The sequence below is a fragment of the Balaenoptera physalus genome (assembly GCF_965194825.1).
Source record: "Balaenoptera physalus genome assembly, chromosome: 3".
In the NCBI taxonomy this organism is placed as follows: domain Eukaryota; kingdom Metazoa; phylum Chordata; class Mammalia; order Artiodactyla; family Balaenopteridae; genus Balaenoptera; species Balaenoptera physalus.
The window spans coordinates 95,208,855-95,220,607 of record NC_138890.1 but is presented as its reverse complement, the minus strand read 5'-3'; the positions used below and the strand labels follow the sequence as shown (position 1 = coordinate 95,220,607).

Genomic DNA, 11,753 nt, shown 5'->3' with positions numbered 1-11,753 from the left:
ATCATTTGGTTTTATAAGTGAGAATGCATACCATGACATTTATACACCTTCTGGAAGAATTTACCATTTAAGCAGTACAATCTCATATGTCACATACTAACAGTAGTAGTTGCTTTTTAAGAGAAAACAGATTCAGATTGTTGTGCAATTTCCAGTTTTCCAGTACATTATCGTCATCAGACATGAAAGCTGTGGTTTAGAAATGTTTATTTTTCAGCCAAATAGAATCTAGCTAATGCAGATGTTTTATACTCCATGAAGTAATTTAGGGAATCACTTAACAAACACATTTTCATCAGCGTTACAATTCAAACCATTTCATGGTAGTTGCATTTACAATTCAATTCCCATTAAAACAGCCTCCCAAGCTACAAATCACTGGTCTGCTAAGTACCACCTGAATGTGCCAATAGTTGCACTTAATGTGCTGTGTGGATTGTTGCAGGAAACCAGGTTCTCCTCTATACTTCAGAACTTTGCAGATACCAGGATTATGACTGTTTGTGTTTCACTTTTTGTCTTTTATTGAGAGTGGAAGAAAGAAAAAGTCTGAGGGAAAGAGAAATATGGAGTTGCCTAAAGCCACATGAAATTGCCAGAAATACAATCAAAAGAAGGAAAAAATAGTTTTTGTGGCCATCCTATCACTAAGACTCTTTTGCTAAGCTCTCCTGTAGTCTCCTTCAGAACTGCCAACAAAATTATCTCTTACATTTTCCCACTCAAAGGTAGATATTATTCTTTCCAAACTCATCCTTTACTCAGTTATTTATATTATTCCACTTCATAAATTATCATTTGTCTATACAAGGACACTATAAGACTGATAGGAAAAGCTCTGGAAGATATTCCCACCAGTGCCATCTCTTTGCAAAGGACCAATCATATGCTTATAAAAACAAAAAGTAAATTAAACAGTCAAACATATTTATTGAGTACCATTGTTTGTAGAACATTAGCTATTTAAAAAGAAATGCCATTTTGAGCTGTCTATTGTAGAATTAGAAATTAACTTTGAACAATGGTAAATTAGCCCTTCCTCTTATAATAAAGTATTCTAATTACTAGATTATTAATTAAACCAGACTCAGTACCTGACATTCTACTCTCCAGAAAGAATTAACACTCTTCCACAAAGTGATTATCCAATTTTGGTGATAATTAGCACATAGCAGAATCAGATTTCTCTTTAAGATATGATTTATTCTACTTCATTTGATTCTGGGGGTCATGAAAGAAGCATTTAATGTCCCTAAAAGCCAGTCTGTTAACTTCAGTCACCAAACTACTATCCATCCTGCACATTCTTTTTTTTTTTTTTTTCTGTAGCTGTTTCTTGTTGATTTGGTTTCCCATAAGCCATTATGTAGAACTGCATAGTATAAACCTGTCACAGTTTTTCACTATATGTTATGCAGAGAGTTTCTGAAAATTTTCTCATGAAAATACTCCTTTCAACCTGTGTTTTCAACAAGAGTTATTACCCTTCATCTCTAGTGGCTGAATTATTTGAAGCTGATAAGTCACCTAATAGTTCTCAACTCCCCAAAGCACCTCCATTATGGGGAACTACTTCTGGACTGTCATTTAGTTTGTGAAATATGAAATGCTGCCATGTGGTTGCTTCTCAGAATATCTAAGAGAAGAAAATACAAATGCCAATTGCTCACTAGCTAGAAATCTTAAAAGGATGAACTTATAGTGTTCATGTTAAATTTCTCAAGAGTGATCTCACTTCAACTTATAGAGCTTGCAATCATCTGTTAATATTGTGCTTTAACATTCCAAAACTTAGTTATTAGAAATGAAATGCAGTTAAAATTATTTTTCTACTATCTTTTTATGTTATAAACTAAATATCATAGGAAGTAAACAAAATAATAAATCTAGGGGGAAAAAGTAATAATGGTGGAAATATAAATTTGGTTTGGGGCCTCACCAAACAGTTTAGAATCCTGACAAATTTCCCCATTTTCAAGACCCACACTGGTGGTAGGAAGGTATTAAATAAACATGTTCACATAGAAGAGAAAAATTTAGAGCAAATAAATAGAGCATTCGGTACATAATTTATTATCTAAAATCTAGGAATAAAGTGAAAAGCATTTCAATTTGTATTCTAGGCTAATGTTATATTTTCTGAGTAAATTTATGTTGCTTACAATCAATATTTGCTTGCATACTTTAATAGCCATAAACATTTTCTCATCGTATTACTGTATTCTGTCTGATCAAGTTTTGGGCCGTTATTTGTGTTGTTGTAGGTAAGAGATAGAGAAAAGTATTAAAAGAAGCTCCAAAATGATAATTCACGAATTTAATCAAAAAAAGATCTGATAAGGGCAGTTAAAAGAAAGGGGTAAAGAAATATAGAAATGGGCTCAATTTTAAGAGAGAGTAAAGAGGAATGATTTGCAAGACTAAGAAATAGCCATTTTGCCACAGGAGGTGGTAACAGCCAATGGGAAGATAGCATTAGAGTAGCTGTGTTTCATTAATGTGATTTTCCTTTATCACTTTTTTGACATAATTCAGAAAAGATTTAAAATACTTTACAATGGATTTGAGTGTTTAACAGGTTTTTTACTCAAATGTGACATTGTACTGATTTTAGCTGTTAGGCAGATTGGCTTTATGCCCACTGCATATGTTAGTACAAATCTGTTTTGGAATGGTGGGAGGATATAAGTCAACATGTAAGGATGACAGCTTACACTGCTACTGAGTATACTGTAGGGATTCCATTAGGTTATTAAATTCTAATGGGTCTGTGAATCTATTTATATAGGGGTAAAAGTAATCCTAACTTTATTCTAGAAAATGGGTTGTTATTTTGAGAGAGAAAGGAGAGAGAGAATTATAAATTTGTGCAATAAAAAATTAAATTTCTTTGAATATCTCAGAATACTTTAAAATCCACGGATTTTGATTCTAAAATAATATAACACTTGCCTAGAGAAAATAGACAAATTCATGTAGATAGGTAAGTTTTACTTTGGTTTTGGTTTTTGCTTTTGCTTTAGTGAGGTGTTAAAAGGGAAGTCACTATTAATTGCTTTTGTGTAGAAATTGCTGTTCTTAACTCTTGAAGAATAAGTTATGTTTTCAGGTATTTTAAGATAAAATAAAAGGTGTTATAACCATCCTACCTATCAATATAAGATATGTTATGCTGAAGTAACAGACTATCCTACAATTTCAGTGGTTTAAGTCAACAAATATTTATAATTTGTTCATGCTGCCTGTGCATCACAGATCACTGGGTGGAGGCAGGAGGTGGGGCTGTTCTGCTCAGTGTAATCACTCAGGAACCCAGGCTGGAGTTTTCGTTTTAGCATATCCTTTCATGATGACCGCAGCAAGGAAAGAAGACAGGGTGGATTTTCCTTTTGCTCTTAACACTTCTAACTCCATGTGACCAGCATATGGCATTGGCTAAAGCAAATATATTGACAATACTTAATTTCAAGGGGACTGGTAATTGAAACCCTACATAATACCCAGATGGGGGCAGAACCAGGACTATTTGGTGAACTGTATCATTTATATATCCTTAAAAAAAAAAAAAAAGTCTTTTCTATAGAACTCTGTAATAGCATATAGAGCTACAGTCCAAATAAAAAGTCTGAATTTTACTAAGAAAGGAATTTTAGTGAAAAGCATAGAAACCAGATGAAAATTACAGTTTCAAATGCCAGAAAAGGAAAGAAACCTCCTCTTTCCCCCCCATAGGACATGTAATGAAACCTCAGTAACAGTGCCCAAAGGGTCCCATGTATGCTGTGTAGATTCAAACATTTTTGATGGTACTAATATATTTTCAGGTCATTAAAGTTCAACTTAGTAAGAAAAGAGATTTATTTGAGAATAAATGTGCTATCATGAGTAAATCAAATTTTCTCTAGTGAGGAATGACTAAGTCAGTGTTTCATTTTATTTTATATTCTCACCTTTATTTTTATTTGTTTCTAATTTAGGAATCTCAAAGATTCCTCCTCACTGACCTATTTTCATACCTGTTCCTATTAAACCATGGTGATATTTTCAGCAGCATCTTGTAGGCTCTATTCTTTTCCTTCATAACTTCTCTTTTTACCATACTTGTTTACCTCAGGCATTTGATTATCCTATCTTGTCCATATGACCTTATAAGCAATATTTTCTCTTCCCCTCCTCCTCCTGTTGTTAAATAGTCTATTTTCCTTTCACAAAGATTTTACACACTCAGTCCACTCCATGTTGCTGTTGATGTTGCCAACCTCTGCCATTATTCTGTTCCCTTTCCTTCCCTGTTCTTATTTTGAGCCATGGATTCTGATGTTTGAATTAATTAAGAACTCCTGTAGTAGAAAAGATGTATCTAGAATTCTCTTCCTGTGTTATTTCCTACAGCAATAGAGTAAGTGTGTATTTTTACTCTATGAAAGGACTGGTTTTCCAGCAGTGCCTCCATGAGAATTATTCCCCAGACAGTAAAACAAGCACCATGATATGATATGTATCAGAATGGGGCATCCCTCACCTGAGGTGACTGGAATAAGTCTTGATAGGAAGCTTAAAACATAGTAACACCTGACTGCACATTCAATGTGTTTAGAAGTTTATTTCTTCTATTGGTGTTAATTAAAGGATTAGGGCAACATACGTAAAGGACACCATCCCTGATAACCATGGTTTTCTTATACTGCTTGAACATAAATGAATGAGATTCTGGTGAAGAAACTGGAAGGAAAGCTAGCAAAGATGATAAGCTAGTTCACCTTTCTATGGGAAAGAAAGAGACAGCAGAGGGTTATCTGATTATATAAAGAAAGGGTGGCATGGACATATATACACTACCAAACATAAAATAGATAGCTAGTGGGAAGCAGCCGCATAGCACAGGGAGATCAGCTCTGTGCTTTGTGACCACCTAGAGGGGTGGGATAGGGAGGGTGGGAGGGAGGCAGATGCAAGAGGGAAGAGATATGGGAACATATGTATATGTATAACTGATTCACTTTGTTATAAAGCAGAAACTAACACACCATTGTAAAGCAATTATACTCCAATAAAGATGTTAAAAAAAAACAAAAAAAAACCTTATTGCTCATGAATTTCTGTTTAATGAAAGGCACCTTTAAGAGAATTTTAAAAGTCATAGAAAACAAGAATGAATAAGCAAGTCAAAGAATAGAAAATATTTGTATAAAAAAAAAAAAGAAAGGGCTGGAGAGGAACTCAATGATCAATAGATTCAACATATTCATTGTGCATAGGAAGAAAACAAGACTTAGAGTTAAGCAAAAGTACAGATTGCACCCTTAGTTGTATTAGTTTACAAGGGCTGCTGTAACAAAGTACCACAAACTGGCTGGCTTAAACCAGAGAAATGGCTTGTCCTGCCATTCTAGAGACTAGAAGTCCAAGGTCAAGGTGTTGACAGTTTCCATTGATATAAATCAGGTGACAGTTCCAGCTGCCCTTGATAAAGTTCTTAGGTAAATCAGTCAGGCAGGAGCAATCTTACAAAAACTATGAAATGAGCTAAGCTTTTCTGCTCTATTCACAAGCTACATTCTTTTCTCTTTTATTGAAGATACATTAAAACAATTTTCTAATAAGATATATCTGAATGTGTACATGTTGGCATAGAGCCGAAAGGTACTGAGGGGCTAAATTTTGTCCAGAAAATTGTTATTCCCTGACCATGAAATCTCTTCAGACTGCTGAACATTAAAATGGAGCAGTCTTTCTTTAAAATAGCTATCAAGAGTAAGGGGAGGTGAAATAATATATCCTCCACCAACTCTCTGAGAAAAATCATTCTACTTTGTCTATCAATTCAGCTCAAGGGAATGGTTTGATGTTATTTCCACTATAGCAGTCTATCACAAAGATCATCAGATCTGAAAGAACTTAGCTAAAGAAGCTGAAACAAGGTGCCTTCTTGTAGTCGAAAGATATATTTTCGTGAACATAAGAATCAAAGAGCTTCCTTCTCTGGTGTAAATTCTCTCCCAAAAGGTATCAAGCCGGTCCAGCACCTGAGAAATTTTAATAATTTTTACAACTTATAATATGCCTGAATTTTGAACTAATTCCTTCTATGTTATGATGCTTTTCTGAATTTTTCCTAGTATGTATGGAACATCGCAGGAACGTAATATATTTTCGTGTAAATTACTTCTGTGAGATTAGAAAATAATACTAGTGGGAGATAAGCAAATCTCTACTATCCACATATTTTGTTTCAGAAATAATTATATATATATGAGAGGGAAGTACGTATCTCTGACTTTAACAGGGAGATGGATAATTTCCTCCCTATAGCTCTCACCACATTGCTGCCAACCAACTTATAGTGCCCAACCATCCTGCAAGTGTGAGAGTGAAGGGGGACCTCATCTACACACTTTTATTTTTGTTCTTTCTACCCAGCACATTTCCTCTTTGGTCACCAAATTAGCCTCTTAGTAGCTACCATCTTGCCATTAGGTAAAGTCCCCAGTGTCATATAAAAGATATTTTCCATTATGCACTAAGCTTTTCTTGAGTGTCTTTCTGGATTCACTTTCTAATACTTTCATTCTGTCTCACTGAGCTCAATTGGGCAACATATGTGTAGGAAAGATTTTTCTCTTGTCTCTTTGCATTGAAAATTTTGCTCTTCTTCCTTTGTTTCCACTATCTATACTCCACTATTAGTGTTTTAGTTTTCTTTTAATCTTTTTTAATCTCTCATCTCAGGCCAAACCCCTCCTTTTCCAAAGCCCAGCTCCTGAGAACCTGACCTCAACCCGGGCTCAGGTGCTCCTGCTTGCCCGAGAGGGTGTTATAGGTGGTGGTGTGCTGGAGCAGCTAAGTTGGGCTTGTGAGAGCCAGATGTGTGCATTTTTCCCAACTCTGTGTTCAGTGACTTCAGTAGCTTAGAATTGGCCATGGTGGGAGTGCTCACATCAAACATATTGGCAAACACTACAAATCAGAGCTTTTCCTCTCATTGAGGGCAAATAGGGTTATGAAGTTTCAACTATTAGTTCTGGGCTCCGTGTTTCCAAATTTTCTAGTTCCCTGAGTGGAAAATGGCAACCCTAGTGACTTTCATCATCCTGCAACCCTGCCTTACTTGCTAGCTTAGACTATTATGAATATACAGTACTTTTATTATATCAAGTGCATGTTTGGGGGGATATATCTGAAAAATAAATTCTGAGAAAATGGGTTACTGGGTTAAAAGATACATAAAATAAACATTTTTAATTTTGATAGATAATGCCTAATTGTTCTGTATTTCAAGATTTTGAACTTCTGCTAATAGTGCAGAAAAGTGCATGTCTATTTCTCCACATTCTCACAAGGAATTGGTGTCTCCAAATATTATTTAACTATTCTGAGAAAAAATATTCTTTTGATTTTTATTTCTTTCACTACATGTTATATTGACTTTTCTTATGTATCATTATTTCTTGGAGATTTTATATTTATTTGTTACACTGTTTTTTATTTCTAGCATTTCCTTTTGCTTAGAGTTTCATCTCTCTGCTTACATTATCTATGCATTCTTGCATGTTGTTCACTTTTTCCATTAGAGGCCTTGCCATATTAATTATAGTTATTTTACCTCCCTAGTCTGATAATTCCAATATCTCTGCCACAACTGAGTCTGATTCTGATGCTTTTTTTTTTTCTTCAGACTGTGTTTTTTGCCTTTTAGCACGCCTTGTCATTTTTTGTTGAAAGCCAGGCATGATGTATCAGGTAAAAGGAATTGAGGTAAATTGGCCTTTAGTGTGAGGTTTATCTGTCCAGGAGTTAGGCTATATTTACTGTTTGCTGTAGGTGTCAGAGGCTAAATGTCCTCTAGTGTTCTTGTTTTTGTCTCTTCTGTTGTCTTTAGGTTTCCCTAAAGACTCTTTTTTTTTTTTTTAATGTTGATATACTCTTTTTTAAAATTTTTATTGGGGTATAGTTGATTTACAATGTTGTGTTAGTTTCAGATGTACAGAAAAGTGAATCTGTTACACAAATATATAAATCCACTCTTTTTTAGATTCTTTTCCCATATAGGCCATTACAGAGTATTGAGTAGAGTTCCCTGTGCTATGCAGTAGGTCCTTATTAGTTACCCATTTTATATATTGTAGTGTGCATGTGTCAATCCCAATCTTCCAATTTATCCCTCCCCCCCATTACCCACTGGTAACCATAAGTTTATTTTCTACGTGTGTAACTCTATTTCTGTTTTGTAGGTAAGTTCATTTGTAGCCTTTTTTTCAGATTCTACATATAAGCAATATCATATGATATTTGTCTTTCTCTGTCTGACTTACTTCACCTAGTATGACAGTCTCTCTTGAAATAGGAATGAGCCTTGCAGTTCTTTCAGCTGTAACCCCTCGTAATTATATAGGATCCCAATTAATGTGATGGTGAGGTGTGGGGGAGAGGAAGCATCTATAATTCCATAAATAGGTTTCATTCTTTGAATGAACCCGTGCCCCTGGGCTGTGATCTGCACTCGTGCTTCTCACTTTTTTGTCTTCCCCACCTTGGGTGACGCAGGAAGGCTAACGGGGGCTGGGGTTGGGTGCTTCTCTTCTCGTTGGTCAGTTAGGCTCTGGTAAAATCAAACTGGCCAGGCTCTGGTAAAATAGTTTCCTTTAGGGACAGACATTTGTTAAGAAGAACAGAAGCTCTGGACATACTTCAAAACTGGTACTTCTCCCCTTCCCCTGCCAGAAGCATGAGGGGACTTTTCTCCACTTTTCACACCGAGAACCTGGTGAGATGTCTAGAGGTAAAACTCATGAAAGTGTGGCAGTCCATTTAAGGTTCCTACTGATACTGTCTCCAGCTTTGGGCATCTGCTCCCTGTATAAGTTGTGATTCTCTGTGTTCACCTGTGTCTCCAGTTTTCAGGGCAGCAGTTTTCCCTATAACCACAATTCTCTGATAAATTAAAGAAAAATTGTTGATTTTCAGGGTTTTTTCAGCTTTTATCCTGTTATGAGGATGGAAGTGATGCCTTCCCAACTCTTTACATGTCTTACCAGCCCATTTTATATTTACTCTTTTCAGAAAACTTTTAATTGTTAGCATGTTTAAAATTATTAAAACATTATGAACCCTATTTCACTTCTCCATTGGGAAAGAAACTTTAGGGTACAGCTTAGAGGCTAGGAAATCAGACTTAAATTGCATACCCCATGACTAAGTAGTGCATTTTTGCACCAAGACCTTAGGAACATAATTAACCTATCTTTGCATCAGTTCTTCTTCCACAAAATCAGTTCATCTTCCACAAAAAGAGTAATAATAACTTTCCTATAACATATAGGTGATTGTATGTTCTTTTATTTGATAAATACTAGTTATCTAGACTGGAGGTTGGCAAGCTACGATCTGTGCTCGAAATCCAGCTCACTACCTGTTTTGATGATTAAAGTTGCATTTCTAACACATGGTCAGGTGATGCTCATGCTGCCGGCCCAGGAACCACCCTTTGAGAACCACTGATCTAAGCTCTTCTGCAAAAGAACTATAACCGTCCTAAGAAGTTGAAGCTTATATCTACTTCCTTTTCCCTGAGCTCAGATGAACTTGTTTTGTTTTGAGTCTATTTTCTCATGAAAGAAAAAAAAAAAAAGAATCTCTAAACTCAGGGACACAGCTGAGAGTAGAAAGCCTAACATGACCTCACCTGAAATCTCTCTAGTTTAGCCCTTGTCTCCACCTGTGGAAGCCATTAAACATTCCCAGCTCCCCCTTCCTCCATCTCCGCCACAGGGGGTGCCCCAGGCAGCGTCTCCACCATCATGCAGCCTCCTAGAATCAGATGCTTTTACAGTCTCCTCACTGTGGTAAGAGTAAATCTTTTGTGATATTGACCCGGGAATTTATAGGTAATGTTAACTGAAAGCTAGAGGAGCTCTGTGTGTGAAAGGAGGAGTTAAACAGTTTTCTACTGGGAGGCTTTTCTTTTTGACAGTGTCCAAAGTATCATACTATGACTTAGACATACGTTGTAGTTGGATTGACTTAGTTGAAAGTGTACACAGTTGTAGGTATTGGTTTTAGGGATTATGGGCTGATCCTGTCACTGCATTTAAAATGAAAGAAAAACACATTTTAAATGATCAGCTTTACCTACACTTTTTGTTCATAATAGAGTTATTTAGATTTTAAATGGTGTACAATAGATGACATAAATTATAGCTTTTAATCAGGCTTCTTAAAATTTCCATGAATTGAATTACGTAAGTATCATGCACTTGCTGTATACTAGAAACTGAGAAATATCAACAAAAAAATTGGTAAGAGGCTTTCTTGTTTTGATACATTTATTAAAAGGCAGAATAAACTTAGTATATAAATAATACAAGAAATAATGAGTAAACTAACATATAAATAATACAATGCAGACTTAGATAAATATTCTTAAAATATATAAATGTGTGAACGATCAAAGAAGAGGAGAAACACCTGTGGCCAAGGGAAGTCTAGCCAGTTACGTTGAGAATGTAATGTTGGCCATGGGTCTTGAACAATGGCAGTATTTCCACAGGTGGGCCTGTTGGATGAGGGCATTTAAGTTAATAGAAACAGCATGAGCAAAATCAAGAAGTCAAAGTTTGAACTATTTAGGATGGTAGGTAATATTGTTTGGCTGTAGGTATGTAGGGGAGAAATAGGTGATGAAACTAATACATGTAGATTTTGTGGAATATGTACTTAATCTGGGTTGGTATAAGTAGCAGTTTTTGAGCAGGAAAAGATTTGTCCAGAAATAAAGTACAAGTTGGCAAAGTTGGCAATGAGTTTTGTGCTCTGTGGGGATAAATCAGAAAATAAGATTATGAATATCTGAAATAGGGTAGCGGAAGTTATAAAAAAGAAGATGGGAAATTCAGTACCATATTCATGGAATATATAAATATGTACGTATATATATTATATATATATATATCTTGTTATAGAGTCAGAAGTTTAATATATAAGATTTCAGGTATGTATACAATCATATAGTTAGAAAAAATGCTTGGAAAAAAACAAAGTATACAGTTTGGTCTTTTTTCTATATTGCTGACATATGGTAGAAACATGGAAATATGCATGCTGAAGTATTAACAAGGAGGTTCTCTGAGAGGTGATATCAGGAGTGATGTTTCTTTTTCCTTTTTGCTATTTTCTGAAAGAATAGGTGAGTTGTATTATAAATATCTTGAAGTTTATATTTTTGAACCACATGTGTACTCAACTGAAATTCTTCATTAATCTAGGCTGTTTATTTTAAAGTCCTCTTTAGTGTGTGGTGGACTATTTGTTAGGTTAAAGGAAGTATGACAGCATAGTAATATTGACTACTCATTCATTAACATTATTTGAGCCACTTTTCTTACTTTATAATACCATGCTAACTGAAATCCAGTATATGCATTTTTCCCACTTAGTATTGTTATTTATTGTGGAAATTAGTAAATGTCCCCTGGGACACAAATATGAAAAGTATTAAGGATAAAGATGTTAAGACATATTACATTTAGGAGGATTCAGTTTTATGTTTTAAGGAAAATGGAACTTGTTACAATGCTATGAATATTTTCTTTTAGTTAAGCATCATATAAAAACAACATTATCATGCTTGAATGCCAAAAGAAAGCATTCTTACGTAGTACTTGGCATTTATTAGTTCACACGGGAAAAAGTGGGGGAGATAAAACGTGGTAGTGATGGTTGTAACTGTTTTGGGGATTATGGTGGTTCTATTTACA

The 11,753-nt window shown here is 35.1% G+C and overlaps 1 long non-coding RNA gene across 1 annotated transcript in view; it reads right to left on the bottom strand.

Moving 5' to 3' along the window:
* Positions 1-332: 332 nt before the first annotated feature.
* The window catches only part of LOC309659058, a 175,101-nt gene continuing 163,680 nt past the window's right edge, over positions 333-11,753 (bottom strand). Inside the window, exon 2 of the long non-coding RNA XR_014262553.1 lies at positions 333-5,081. This is a non-coding gene — a long non-coding RNA (uncharacterized lncRNA). The remainder of the gene's footprint in view (positions 5,082-11,753) is intronic.